Genomic DNA, 13708 nt, shown 5'->3' with positions numbered 1-13708 from the left:
AATCATTAACAACCAGAGATATGCAGACGATTCAACTTTGCTTGCTGAAAGTAAGGATGACTTAAAGCACTTACTGATGAAGATTAAAGATGACAGTCTGTAGTATGGATTACACCTCAATATAAAGAAAACAAAAATCCTCACAACTGGACCAATTAGCAGCATCATGATAAATGGAGAAAAGATTGAAGTTGTCAAAGACTTCATATTGCTTGGTTCTGTAATCAGTTTCAATGGAAGCAGCAGTCAAGAATCAAAAGACATATTGCATTGGGTATTTTGAGACTAACAAAACCGAAAAACCATTGGCAAATTTCACAAAGAAAAAGAAAGAGGAGAGGCAAATAACATGAATAATAAATGAAAAGGTGACACCACAACAGAACCAAATGAAATAAAAATGATAACAGAATATTATGAAGAACTGTACTCCAACAGATTCGAGAGCATGAAGAGAAAGACAAGTTTCTGGAAACACGAGACCTACCTAATCTATCCCAGTCAGAGATAGAATACTTGAATAGACCCATGACAAAAGAAGAAATTGACTAGGTCATAAAAACACTTCCCACAAAAAAAGAAGTCCTGGGCCAGATGGCCTCACTGGAGAATTTTACCAAACATCCAGGGAAAAATTGACACCTATTTTACTCAAACAATTCCAGAACAAAGAAAAAGACAGAATACTTCCAAATTCATTCTATGAAGCAAACATAACACTGATACTAAAACCAGAGAAGACAGCACTAAAAAGGAAAACTACAGATCAATATCCCTCATGAATATAGACTCAAAAATCTTCAACAAAATCTTAGCCAACAGAATCCAACAACATATCAAAAAAAATACATCATGACCAAGTGGGATTCATACCAGGTATGCAAAGATGGTTCAACATCTGAAAAACATGTAACCCACCACGTAAACAAAACAAAACAAAAGATCCATATGATCATATCAATCAATGTAGAAAAAACGTTTGATAAAATCCAACACCCATTCCTGTTCAGAACACTCAATAAAATAGGGGTGGAAGGGAAAATCTTCAACATAATAAAGGGCATATATGCAAAGCCAACAGCCAACATTAATGTTAATGGAGAAAGACTCAAAGCTTGTGAACAGGAACCAGACAAGGATGCCCTCTATCTATCACCACTTCTATGTAACATTTCATTGAAAGTCTTAGCCAGGGCAATAAGGCAAGAAAAAGTAACAGAAGGCAACTAATTTGGCAAAGAGAAAGTAAAACTATCTCTATTTGAAAATAACATGATCCTATACATAGAAAACCTAACAGACTCAACAACAAAAAAAAAAAAACTAGTGGAACTAATAGTAAGGTTTAGCAAAGTAGCAAAATACAAGGTCAACATACAAAAATCAGTTGGATTTCTCTACATCAACAAAGAAGCCTCTGAAAAGGAAATAAGGAAAACAATACCATTTACAATAGGTACTGAAAATAAAAACTACAAAGCACTACTACAAGAAACTACAAGAGATCTACATAAACAGAAGAACCTGCCTTGTTCATGGATAGGAAGACTGAATATAGTGAAAATGTCAATATTACCCAAAGCACACTACACATTCAATGCAATACTGAACCAGAATCCATCAATATTTCTGAAGGATATGGAAATACTAATTATTAATTTCATATGGAAAGGAAAGAGACCTTGAATAAGCAAAGCAATGCTGAAGAAAAAAAACATAGTAGGAGGTCACAGACCCCCATTTCTCAAAACCACTTATACAGCCACAGTAGTCAAAATAGCATGTTATTGGTACAATGATAGACAGATAGACCAATGGAACAGAATTTAAAACCCAGAAATAGAACCATCCATCTATGGACAGCTGGTCTTTGACAAAGGACCAAAACCCTTAAATGGGGGGGTGGGGTGGGTAGCCTCTTTAACAAATGGCGCTGGTAAAATTGGATATCCACTTGCAGGAAAATGAAAAAGACCCATAACTCACCCCACACAAAAAAAACAAACTCAAGTTGGATCAAAGACTTAAATATAAAACCCAAAATTAAAAAGCTCATCAAAGATAAAATAGGGGCAAATCTAGGTGCCCTAATCTATGGCATAAATAGACTATTAAGCATAACCCAAAATGCACAGGCAGTGGAAGAGAAGCTAGATGAGTGGGCTTTTAAAAATTAAATTCTTATGCACATCGAAAGACTTCTCCAAAAGGATAAAAAGAGAACCTAGAGATTGAGGAAAAAAATATTTGGCTATGATATATCTGACAAAGGACTTATCTCCAGAATCTATAGAAAACTCCAATACCTCAACACCAAAAAGACAAACAACCCAGTTCAAAAATGGGCAAGGGACATGAACAGACACTTCACTAAAGATGATACACTGGCAGCCAACAAACACATGAGGAAATGCTCACAATCATTAGTCATTAGAGAGATGCAAGTCAAAACAACAATGAAATATCATCTCATCCCAGCAATAATAGCAAAATTCAACAAGACAGAAAATAACAAATGCAGGCAAGGTTGCCAGAGATTGGAACTTTCATACACTGTTGGTGGGACTGCAAAATTGTACAACCATTATTGAAAATTATAAGGCATTTCCTTAAAAAACTGAAAATAGAAATACATCTGATCCAGCAATTCCATTAGTAAGACTATATCCTAAAGAGGTGAATACACCCATGTTCACTGCAGCACAATTCACTGTAGCAAAGAGATGGAAACAACCTAAATTCCCATCAACAGATGAATGGCTAACCAAACTATGGTGCATTCACACAATGGAATAATAAGCTACATTAAAGAATAATGAAGACTACATGAATCATCTCACAACATGGATGAGTTTAGAGGTGATTATGCTGAGTGAAATAAGTCAATTGCAGAAGAACAAATATTGTATGAGTCAATTATTGTAAAAAGTCAAGGAAAGGTTTACTTAGGGTAGGAAACTCACTGTGTTGGTCACCAGGGATGGGAGAGAAGGGGTGGGAAAAATTCAGACTAGTAGGGGGCCACATGTTGATTTGGGTGAGGGGAAGAATAGTATGGAAAGCATCTGTGACCAGCATGATGACACTGGGGAAAAGAAGGACACTGATATGTGTACATAAGATATAAACAGAGGCAAATACTAGTATATGCACAATACTGCATCACCATTAACACCAGACACCAGTCTACAAATAAATGCATAGACAGGTGAGAAGATCAGGTGGGGGTAGGCTAACAGGGAGATACCCTAGACCAAGGATAGATTTGGCTGAAGATAATCTTACATATGCACTTGTGCTAAAAAATAGCCACACACATTACAGAAGCAACAAAAGACAGAGTTGGAGTAACCTCTCAGAGACAACCAACACCTTGAGAGAGAGAATCACTGGGCCTGCCGACTCAGGACTATAACCTTTGGGGACATCATGCTCCATTGGCACAACATAGTACATAAAAATCTTCTTCCACAACCTACTTTGGTGAGTAGTGACTGGGGTCTTAAAACCTTTCGAGCAGCCAACTAAGATGCAACTATTATTCTCTTCTCATCTGAATCAAAGAGTGAAAAAATCAAAGGCATCTGGAAACAATTAGTCTAAGGATAAGATGGACTAAGAGAACCTCAACCTTCGTGACCCTGAGACCAGATGAACTAGATGGTGCCCACAAACCAATTCCAACCACTCAGAAAAGGGTCAAAACTGGAGATCCTGGAAAGAGTAGGAGGAAAAATGTGGAAAAAAATTCAAAAGCATAGAAATGACCAGAATTATTAGTCAGATAGAGTCTGGTGGAAACCCGAACACTGTGGCCCCAGGTTACCCTTCAGGCCTAGAAATGGACACTCCCATGAATTGGATCTCAGGCTAACAGAAGACCTACATGCAGAACACCTACCCCAGGGTGATGCATTCACCTACTCTAGGGAGAGGCACCCCTTAGAGCAATCACCCATGAGACACCAGAAGGGCAGCATTTACATAGAGGAAAAGCTGGACAGACAGGAGTGCACAGATAAGAAGGGCACAGGGAGTGGGTAGTCACAGGGAGGAGAGGGGAGGAGAATTTGTTATAGTCAGCGATGGTAGTGGGGGGGTGGAATCAAATGTATACAAACTGTTGAATGTAAAACAAATTTGCTCTGTAAATTTGCACCCAAAACACAATAAAATTAAAAAAAGATACACTTTTCAAGATCTAAGAAAGATAGGATTATGTGGAAACAAGTTAATGTGGTAGCAACATGGTTGCAATTGAGATCTCAGCAGATTCTTGTGGGGCACTCTGACGTCAACAGGGGCCTTCAGAGTTGACCCAATATGAGACAAGGAAGAGAAAGGCCTTGGAGTCCCCACATCAGCTGTCACTAGTTCCAGGCTACACCCTGGGATGGGGTGTAATCTTTATTGAGTCAGTTCTCTTCTGTAGTGGGCAACTCTTAGTAAGAGCCAAGAAGTAAGCTATTGGAAGCCAACATTCACAACAGCTGGGGTATTTTGGTTAACCAGTGCCCCTCTAACAGAAAATACCGCAAATGTATGGCTTGAACAAACAGAGATTTATTCTCTTACAGTTTAGGAGGCTAGAGGCCTGGGTTCAATATGCCAGCTCTAGAAGGTGGGTGAAAGCCCCTTAAGCTTGGGCTTCAGTTCTGCCTCTTGTTCCCAGCCCACTGAAGCTGGAGGCTTCTCTTAACTCAGGCAGCTGCTGGCTACTGAGGCTGACAAATCCAAAGTTGACAAGTAAAATGGCACAGTTCCAAATTATCAAGCAACACAGCAAGCCACTATTCAAGTCCAAAAACAGTCCCAAGATGGGCAGACAACATAGCAGGCTACTGAATGAAGGCCGGGCTACATGCAAGGTCAAAGAATGCAAAAAAAGAAAAAAAAAAAATTCGGAGACATTTCTCAAAACATCCTCTTACATACTGGAAGCAGACCACATTCCAAAGGCAGCTACTCAGCTGTTCCAGTAGATTCTATCATGGAACTGATTGCCAGACTCATCATGGAGAATAACTACATCCAGATGCCTGGCCACTCAAAATCAGGCCCAGCCCATATGACACATAACCTTAACTACCACATGGGGTGTGCATAAATCAGCCCTGAAGAAGGCATCTATGTAGCCCAAGATCCACTAAACACCCAACTCCAGCTATGGGAAGACCCTAACTGGCTTAAATCAAGCAATATTCCCTATTCCCTGGATTCCAAAATTGGTTCATGACTAGATTGAATCCAATCAGGACAATGGAACTCAACTTCTGGAGTTGCTCTGAGCATTCACGTAAGTAAATCACTCATTTCCCTGCATAACTAAATCATTCATTTTCCTGAATTGGGACCTGGAGGTAAGACACAAAGGAGTCTTGGTGGCATAGTGGTTAAGCAGTTAGCTCTTAACCAAAAGATCAGTTGTTCAAACCCACCAGGTGCTCCACTAGAGAAAGATGTAGCAATTTGTTCCTGTAAAGATTACAGCCTTGGAAACTCTATGGTGCAATTGCAATGAATTGAAATTGACTGGATGGCAACACATTTGGTTTGGTTTAATATGGCTTAATGGCATACAACAATAACAATATGAACAGTATGTACTCTTGTGGCCATCTTGAGGCCAGAAAGGAAGAGTTTGACAGGAAGAGAGCCATCCCTGAGGAAGTGTTTCTGAGAGATGGAAGAGAAAAAGTAGGTCCTTATCACACAGTTTGAGTCCTAATCAAGCTGCTCTTGAGAAAATTTTTTTCCCCTGGACTGGTCCAGAGCATTCTTTCTTTGGCTTTAGCAAGTTTAGGTCAACCTTTCAGTCCCTTATATCTGATACATTTCCAAATATTTGTATAGATGGAAATGTTTCTTACTAAAACATAGTGACTTTTCTTTCAAAACCTAACAATGTTATTAAATGTAATGAGAAAAAATAGACAATGTCAGCAGATAAAATGTTTTTAAAGAAATGCAAGGAAGGAGTACAAATCTATCAGAAATTAAAATATCTTTAGAAGCTTTCATAATTAAATCAGTGTGCAACAGTTCAAAAAATTAGATAAGCAGAACAAAATACATAGCACAGGAGTTAGAATAAGAATTTACTACATGGTACCAACAATAAAAAGAATTGATAATACAAAGAGTAAAAATGTCATTGGCCAATTGGCTAGTGTTTCCTAGGGTTGCCATAACAAATTACCATGAACTGGGAGAGTTAAAACAACAGAAATTTATTCTCTCACAGATATGGAGGTTAGCAGTCCAAAACCAAGGTGTCTGCAGAGTTGGTTCCAACTGGAGGCTCTGAGGGAAAATCTGTTCCATTATTCTTTCTTAATTTCTGGTAGTTGCTGGAAATCCTTGGTGTTCCTTAGTTTGTGGATGCATCACTCCAATCTCTGCCTCCATCTTCTGTGGCATTCTCTCCATGTAACCATCAGTGTCATTGTTTTCTTAGGGACCACTCTAATCTAGTATGCTACATCTTAACTAATTACATCTGCAAAGACTTATTTCCAGACAAAAATCACATTCACAGGCATTGTGGTTGTTCTTAAGTTCCATCAAGTTGGTTCCAACACTTAGTGACACCATGTACAACAGAACAAAACATTGCCCAGTCCTGCACCATCCTCATAATCCTTGCTGTGTTTGAGCTCATTGTTGCAGCTGCTTGTCAATCCATCTTGTTGAGGATCTTCCTCTTTTTCCATGATCTTCTACTTTACCAACCACGAAGTCATTCTCCAGAAACTGGTCCCTCCTGACAATATGTCCAAAGTACATGCCATCTTCACTTCTAAGGAGCATTCTGGTTGTACTTCTTCCAAGACAGAATTGTTTGTTCTTCTGGCAATTCATGGCATATTTAATATTCTTCACCAATACCATAATTCAAAGGCATCAATTCTTCTTTGGTCTTCCTTATTCACTGTCCAGCTTTTACATGCATGTGAGGTGATTGAAAACACCATGGCTTCTGTCAGGCACATTTCAGTCTCAAGGTGACGTCTTTGCTCTTTAGCACTTTAAAGAGGTCTTTTACAGCAGATTTGCCCGATGCAATACGTCGTTTGATTTCTTGAGTGCTGCTTCCATGGGTGTTGATTGTGGATAAAAGTAAAATGAACTCCTTGACAACTTCAGTCTTTTCTCTGTTTATCATGATGTTTCTTACTGGTCCAATTGTGAGGATTTTAGTATTCTATATGTTGTGGTATAATCCATACGGAAGGCTATATATACTCTTTGATCTTAATCAGTAAGTGTTTCAAGTCTTCTTCACTTTCAGAAAGCAAGGTTGTGTCATCTGCATATCTCAGGTTGTTAATGAATTTTCCTCTAATCCTAAGGCTGCATTTTTCTTCATATAGTTCAACTTCTTGGATTATTTGCTCTGCATACAGACTGAATAAGTATAATGAAAAGATACAAATTTGACACACACCTTTCCTGATTTTAAACCATGCAGTATCCCTTTGTTCTTTGCAAATATACTGATTGATTCTTGGTCTATGTACAGGTTCTGAATGAAAACGATTAATTGTTCTGGAATTCCCACATTTCTTCGCATAGATGAGTGAGTGCTTCCAGCATTTCATCCATTTGTTGAAACATCGCTATCAGTATTCATTCCTTCGATTCCTGGAGGCTTGTTTTTTGCCAATGCCTTCAGTGCAACTTGGTTCACAGGCACTGAAGGTCAAAATTTCAACATATCCTTTTGGAGGACACAAATTCAACTCAACCCATAACAATTATTTATTTTGGAATTAATTCAAATAAAAAAGAACTAGTAAATTAAGAGTATAATAAATGGGCAAGAACACAATTCATTTAAAAGTAAATAAACACATCACAAAATATTCAACTGAAATAACAATGCAAGTAGTTATCCAAGATTTTAAAACATTGTGACATTATTTCCCACTTTTAATATTAACAAAGATTCCCTAATATGGCAATGAATTATAATCAAAGAAAGGTGGAAGTATAAATTTGTACAATCTTTTTGGATAATAATTTGAAAATATATATCAAAATCCTCAACTGTTCATACTCTTATCCAATGATAAGAGTATCCAACTTATAAGAATATGCCCTAATTTAAAAAATTCAAAATATTTAGAAACTTCTTGACATTTACTGTAGGGTTTACAAGAGTGAAAATTTTAATGCTGAAGTGTTCAAATCCATGGGAAAAAAAGTAATAGCTGTGGTATAGCTACTGCTGACATTCAATCATTAAGAAAGATGTAGTGTCATGATCAACAGAAGAATGGATAACCAATGGCACATGCATATAATGGAATACTATACAACCCTAAAGAATAATGTAGAATCTGCAAAACACCACATAACATGGATGAACTTGGAGTACATTATGCTGAGTGAAATAAGTCAATCACAGTAGGACAAATATTGAATTAGTCTGTTACAGTCAAAAGTCAAGGAAAGGTTTATATATGGAAGGAAGTTTTTTTTGTTGGTTACCAGGGATGGGAGGGAAGGGGAAGGAACACAGTTAGACAGGTAGAGACAAGTAATGATTTAGATGAAGTGAAGGGCAATGTACCAAATGTGAGTGATCAACATGGTGGCATTGAGGAAGAGGAAGACATAGAGAGGTGTATGGGAGGTACAGACAACAAAAATGAAACCTTTTGCACATACAGTAGTACTGCATTGTCAGTGAAAGCAAACATTGATATATGAGTGGATAGATAGGTGGAGAAGTTAAACTATTAGGTATGTCTGTGCAGGGAGCAGTGTGACCAAGACTATGTACAGGGTTGGCAATGTTCCTACAAGTGTATTGGTATGTGCTGTAAGAATTCCCAGGTATATAGTAGAGCTGACAAGGGACAAGGTTGTAGTTACTTCTTGGGCACAGCCAACTACCTAAAGGGAGCGAGTAGTTGGACCTTTGGGCATAGGACCATAGTCACAGGGGACATCAAGCTCAATTGGCATAGCATACTACACAAAAATATTCTTCCACAACCTACTTTGGTGAGTAGTGACTGGGATCTTAAAAGCTTGCAAGCAACCTTCTAGATATAACAGTGGGTCTCTCCTCATTCAGAGCAAAGAAGAATGAAGAAAACCAAAGAAGTATGGAAACAATTAGTCCAAGTGACTGGTATATCATATGATCCTCAACCTGTATGTCTATGAGACCAGAAGAACTACAGGGTGCCCGGCAACCACTTGGAGGGGCATCTTTGTAGGAGATCCTAGATAGAATGGGAGAACAATGTGAAACAAAACTCAAAATCATTTAAAAAAAAAAAAAAGGAGGGGGCAAGTTACTGGTCTGACAGAGCCTGATGGAACCACTGAGACTATAGCCCATAGCTGCCCTTCAGGTCTGCAATTGAACCCACTCATGTGGCTTCCAGCCAAACAAAAGAAAGGCATATGAGCTTAGAATAGAAGGGCTATGTACACACAGGGAGACAGCTAAGGGGACAGGAGTGCATGGGAGGGAAGGACACAGGGAAGACATAACTATGGGGAGGCTGTGGGAAGGGATCTGTTGCATGTCATGTCAATGTCATGAGACAAAGTGTATGTGAGCTGCTGTATGGAAAGTGAATTTGCTTGGTAAACTTTCACCCAAAACACAATAAAAATTTAAAAAAAGAATAATGTAGTGCCATGGAAAGTATGTATACATAATGTTAACTGTTAAAAGCCAAATAAAAATAGCAAAAAGATAAATAACCCAATCTGAAAAATAGACAAAGGACTTATTTAGACATTTCACAAAAGAAGACATACAAATGACCAAGTAGCAAATGAAAAGATTCTCAATGTCATTGTTGTTGTTGTTATGTGCCGTCGTGTCAAACCCGACTCATAGCGACCCCTCCTTGGGTTTCCGAGGCAGTATCACTATGGAAGTAGGATTGCCCAATCTTCCTTCCAAGGAGTGGCTGGTGGGTTTGAACCGCCAGCCTTCTGGTTATCAGGCAAGTGTCTTTAGTCATTAGGAAATACAAATCAAAGCTAGAATGCATTATCACTTCACCTCCACTAAGATGGCTACGATCTAAAAAGAAATGGAAAACAACAGATGTTGGTGAGGATATGGAGAAACTGGAACTCTCATCAATTGCTGGTGCAATTATAAAATGCTCTCGTTGCTGTGAAAAACAGTTTGATGGTCCTTCAAAAAGTTAAACATAGAATTACTATGTTGTTGTTGTTAGTTGCCAAAGCATCAGCATTGTTGATCCATCTCCTTGAGGGTCTTCCCCTTTTTCATTGATCCTCTACTTTACCAAGCAGGATATACTTCTCCAGGAACTGGTCCTTCTAGACAACATGACTAAATACAAGAGATGAAGTCTGGCCATTCTTGCCTCTAAAGAGCATTCTGGCTGTACTTCTTCTAAGACAGAATTATTCATTCTTCTGGCAGTCCATGGTATTTCAAAATTGTTCACCTATACCACAATTCGGGAGCTCTGGTAGCATAGTGGCTAAGACACTTGCCTGTTAACCAGACGGCTGGCGGTTCAAACCCACCGCCACTCCTCGGAAGGAAGGTCGGGCAATCCTACTTCCGTAGTGATACTGCCTCGGAAACCCAAGGAGGGGTCACTATGAGTCGGGGCCGACTCGACGGCAAAACAACAACAACATACCACAATTCAAATGCATCAATTTTTCTTCTGTCTTCCATATTCACTGTCTAGCTTTAACATGCATATGAGGCACTTAAAAATACCATGGCTAGGGATGGACTCTGGGAAGTGGTACTATGGGGAGGAAGTTGGAGGGGAGCTGTTGCATTGTGGTAAACTGTGGTCAATGACAAGAGACAAAGTATATGTGAACTGCTGTATCGAGAGTGAATTTGCTCTGTAAATCTTCACCCAAATCACAATAAAAAAATTAAAAAAAAAATACCATGGCTTGGGTCAGGCCCACCTTAATCTTCAAAGTGATATCTTTCCTCATTAACACTTTAAGGAGATCTTTTGCAGCAGAATTACCATATGGTCTAGAAATTCCATTCCTAGGTATATAAAGAAGTAAAAGCAGAGTCTCAAACAGATACCCGTACAACAATATTCATTGCAGCATTATTCACAATAGCCAAAAGGTGGAAATAACTTAAATGTCAGTCAACTTCTGAATGGATAAACAAAATGTGGTATGTGATGGAATATTACTCTGCCATAAAGAGAAGTGAAATCCTGATAAATGCTACAACATGGTTGTACCTTGAAAACATTATGCTGAGTGAAATCAATAAGTCACAGAAGGACAAATTTTATATAATCCCATTATATGGAATATCGAGTATAGGCATATATAAGGAGCCCTGGTGGTGCAGTGCTTAAAGTACTTGGCTGTACTCCAGTTTCTTCATGGAAGAAAAACATGGCAGTCTGCTTCCATAAAGATTTATAGCCTTAGAAAGATGGAGCAGTTCTACTCTGTCCTACAGCGTAATTATGAGTCAGAATCAACTCGATGGCAGTGGATATGGGTATAGAGACCAAAGTTCATTAGTGGCTACTAGAAGCAGAAAGGAGTGGAGAAGGGAGACTCATTGCTTAGGGAGCACTGAGTTTCTGTTAAGGATAATAGAAAAATTTGGAAATGGGTAGTGGTGATTGTTACACAACATGATGAACATAATTAGTGTCATTGAATTGTACATGTGAAAAATGTTGAAATGGCAAACATGTGTGTGCCACAATAAAAAAAAAAGCCAAATACAAAAGTGTGAATAGAGAATTACTAGAACTATGTAAAACACACATACACCACCACAACATAATTTCTATGCAGATAAAAACTAGAGGGAGAAGAAACCACAAAATTCTTAAGATAGCCTTTTGCAGTGATGGTATTGTGGCTAATTGTCTTCTTTCTAGTTTCTCTGTTCAATTTTACTTAATGAACATGAACATGTAAGAAACAAAAAATATTGCCTTTAAAATTCTACCACAGGGAAAATTTTAAATAGTAGTAAAATTAACATTTTACTGAAATGCAAAGTGATTGAAAAAGTAGGTTGCCAAATATTATGTACAGTAGCAGTTTATTTTGGTTTTTAAAAAAGGAAAGTATGGACAGGTAGATAGTTGGATGGATGTATAGCAGATAATTAGTCAAGGTTCTCCAGAGAAATAGAACCAAAAATATACACACATACAGAGAGAGACAGAGATATTTATTTTAAGGAATTAGCTCACAAGATTGTGGGGACAGCACATTGAAAATAAGTAAGTGAGGAGATAGGTCTGAAACTCTGGCAGTTTTTTGTCTGAAACCCATAGGTCAGATGGTGACAAGTTGGAAACTTCAGTAGGATGTCTATGTTACAGTGTTGAGACAGACCCCTTCCTCTTCAAGAAACCTCTATTCTTGCTCTAAAAGCCTGCAACTGATTGAATGAGGTCTACCCACATTATGGAGGGTATTCTGGTTTGTTTGAGGTCAACTGATTTAAATATTAATCACAGGTAAATACCTTCATAGCAATATCTAGGCTAGTAATTGGCCAAACAAGTGGGCACCACAGCCTAGCCAAGTTGACTCATGAAATAAACCATCACATCTAAATAGAGAGAAAGAGTCACTCTTTTTTAATCTCTATTTTCAGTTTATCTCTCTCTACCATCCTCTTCTGTTAATGTACTCAGGTTATTACTATCTCAGAAATGAAGGAAGGAAGAAATCCTACCTCTCACTTGATTTCTATCGTACCCCTTTCTTTGCTTCATTTAAAAGTCCTTGTAGGATTAACATCCAAAATTCAGTCAGATTCCTTTACTCTAATGACGGGAACTCAAAAAAGGGAATCAGGAGAGCAATACCATTTATAATAACAACCCAAAAGGTAAAGTACTTAGGAACAAATCTAACCAGGGACACAAAATCCTATACAAAGAAAGCTACAAAACACTACTACAAGAAACCAAAAGACACCTACATTAAAGGAAGGCCATCTCACACTCATGGATAAAGAAAGATTTAACATCATGAAAATGTGAATACTACCCAAAGCAATCCATAGATATAATGCAATCCTAATCCGGATTCCATCATCTTTCTTTAAAGAGATGGAAAAACAAATCACCAACTTTATATGAAAAGGAAAGAGACCCCAGATAAGCAAAGCACTACTAAAGAAGAACAGAGTAGAAAGCCTTACACTCCCCAATCTCAAAACCAATTATACAGCCACAGTAGTTAAAGTAGCCTGGTACTGATACAATGATAAACACATAGACCAATGGAACAGAATTGAGATCCCAGAAGTATATCCATCCACCTGTGGAAAGCTGATCTTTGAAAAGGGCTAAAACTCATTAAATAGTTAAGAGATACTCCCTTTAATAAATGATGCTGGAAAAACTGGATATCCATTTGCAGAAAAATTAAACAAGATCCATATCTTACTCCATATGCAAAAACAAACTCAACTTTGATAAAATGTCTGAATGGAAAACCCGAACCATAAAGACCATCAAAGAAAAATAGGGACAAATTTGTTGTTGTTGTTGTTGTTAAGTGCCGTCGAGTCGTTTCCAACTCATAGCAACCCCATGCACAGCAGAACGAAACACTGCCTGATCCCGCCCCAGCCTCACAATCCCTGCTATACTTGAGCCCATCATTGCAGCCACCGTATCAATCCATCTCCTTGAAGGCCTCCCCCTCTTTCGTTGACCCTCCACCCTAC

This window comes from Orycteropus afer, unplaced genomic scaffold, assembly GCF_000298275.1.
Source record: "Orycteropus afer afer isolate SDZICR_OR568_19922 unplaced genomic scaffold, OryAfe1.0 scaffold00071, whole genome shotgun sequence".
NCBI classification, from domain to species: Eukaryota; Metazoa; Chordata; class Mammalia; order Tubulidentata; family Orycteropodidae; genus Orycteropus; species Orycteropus afer.
The sequence above is the reverse complement of the archived record's forward strand: the minus strand, read 5'-3'. Positions refer to the sequence as shown.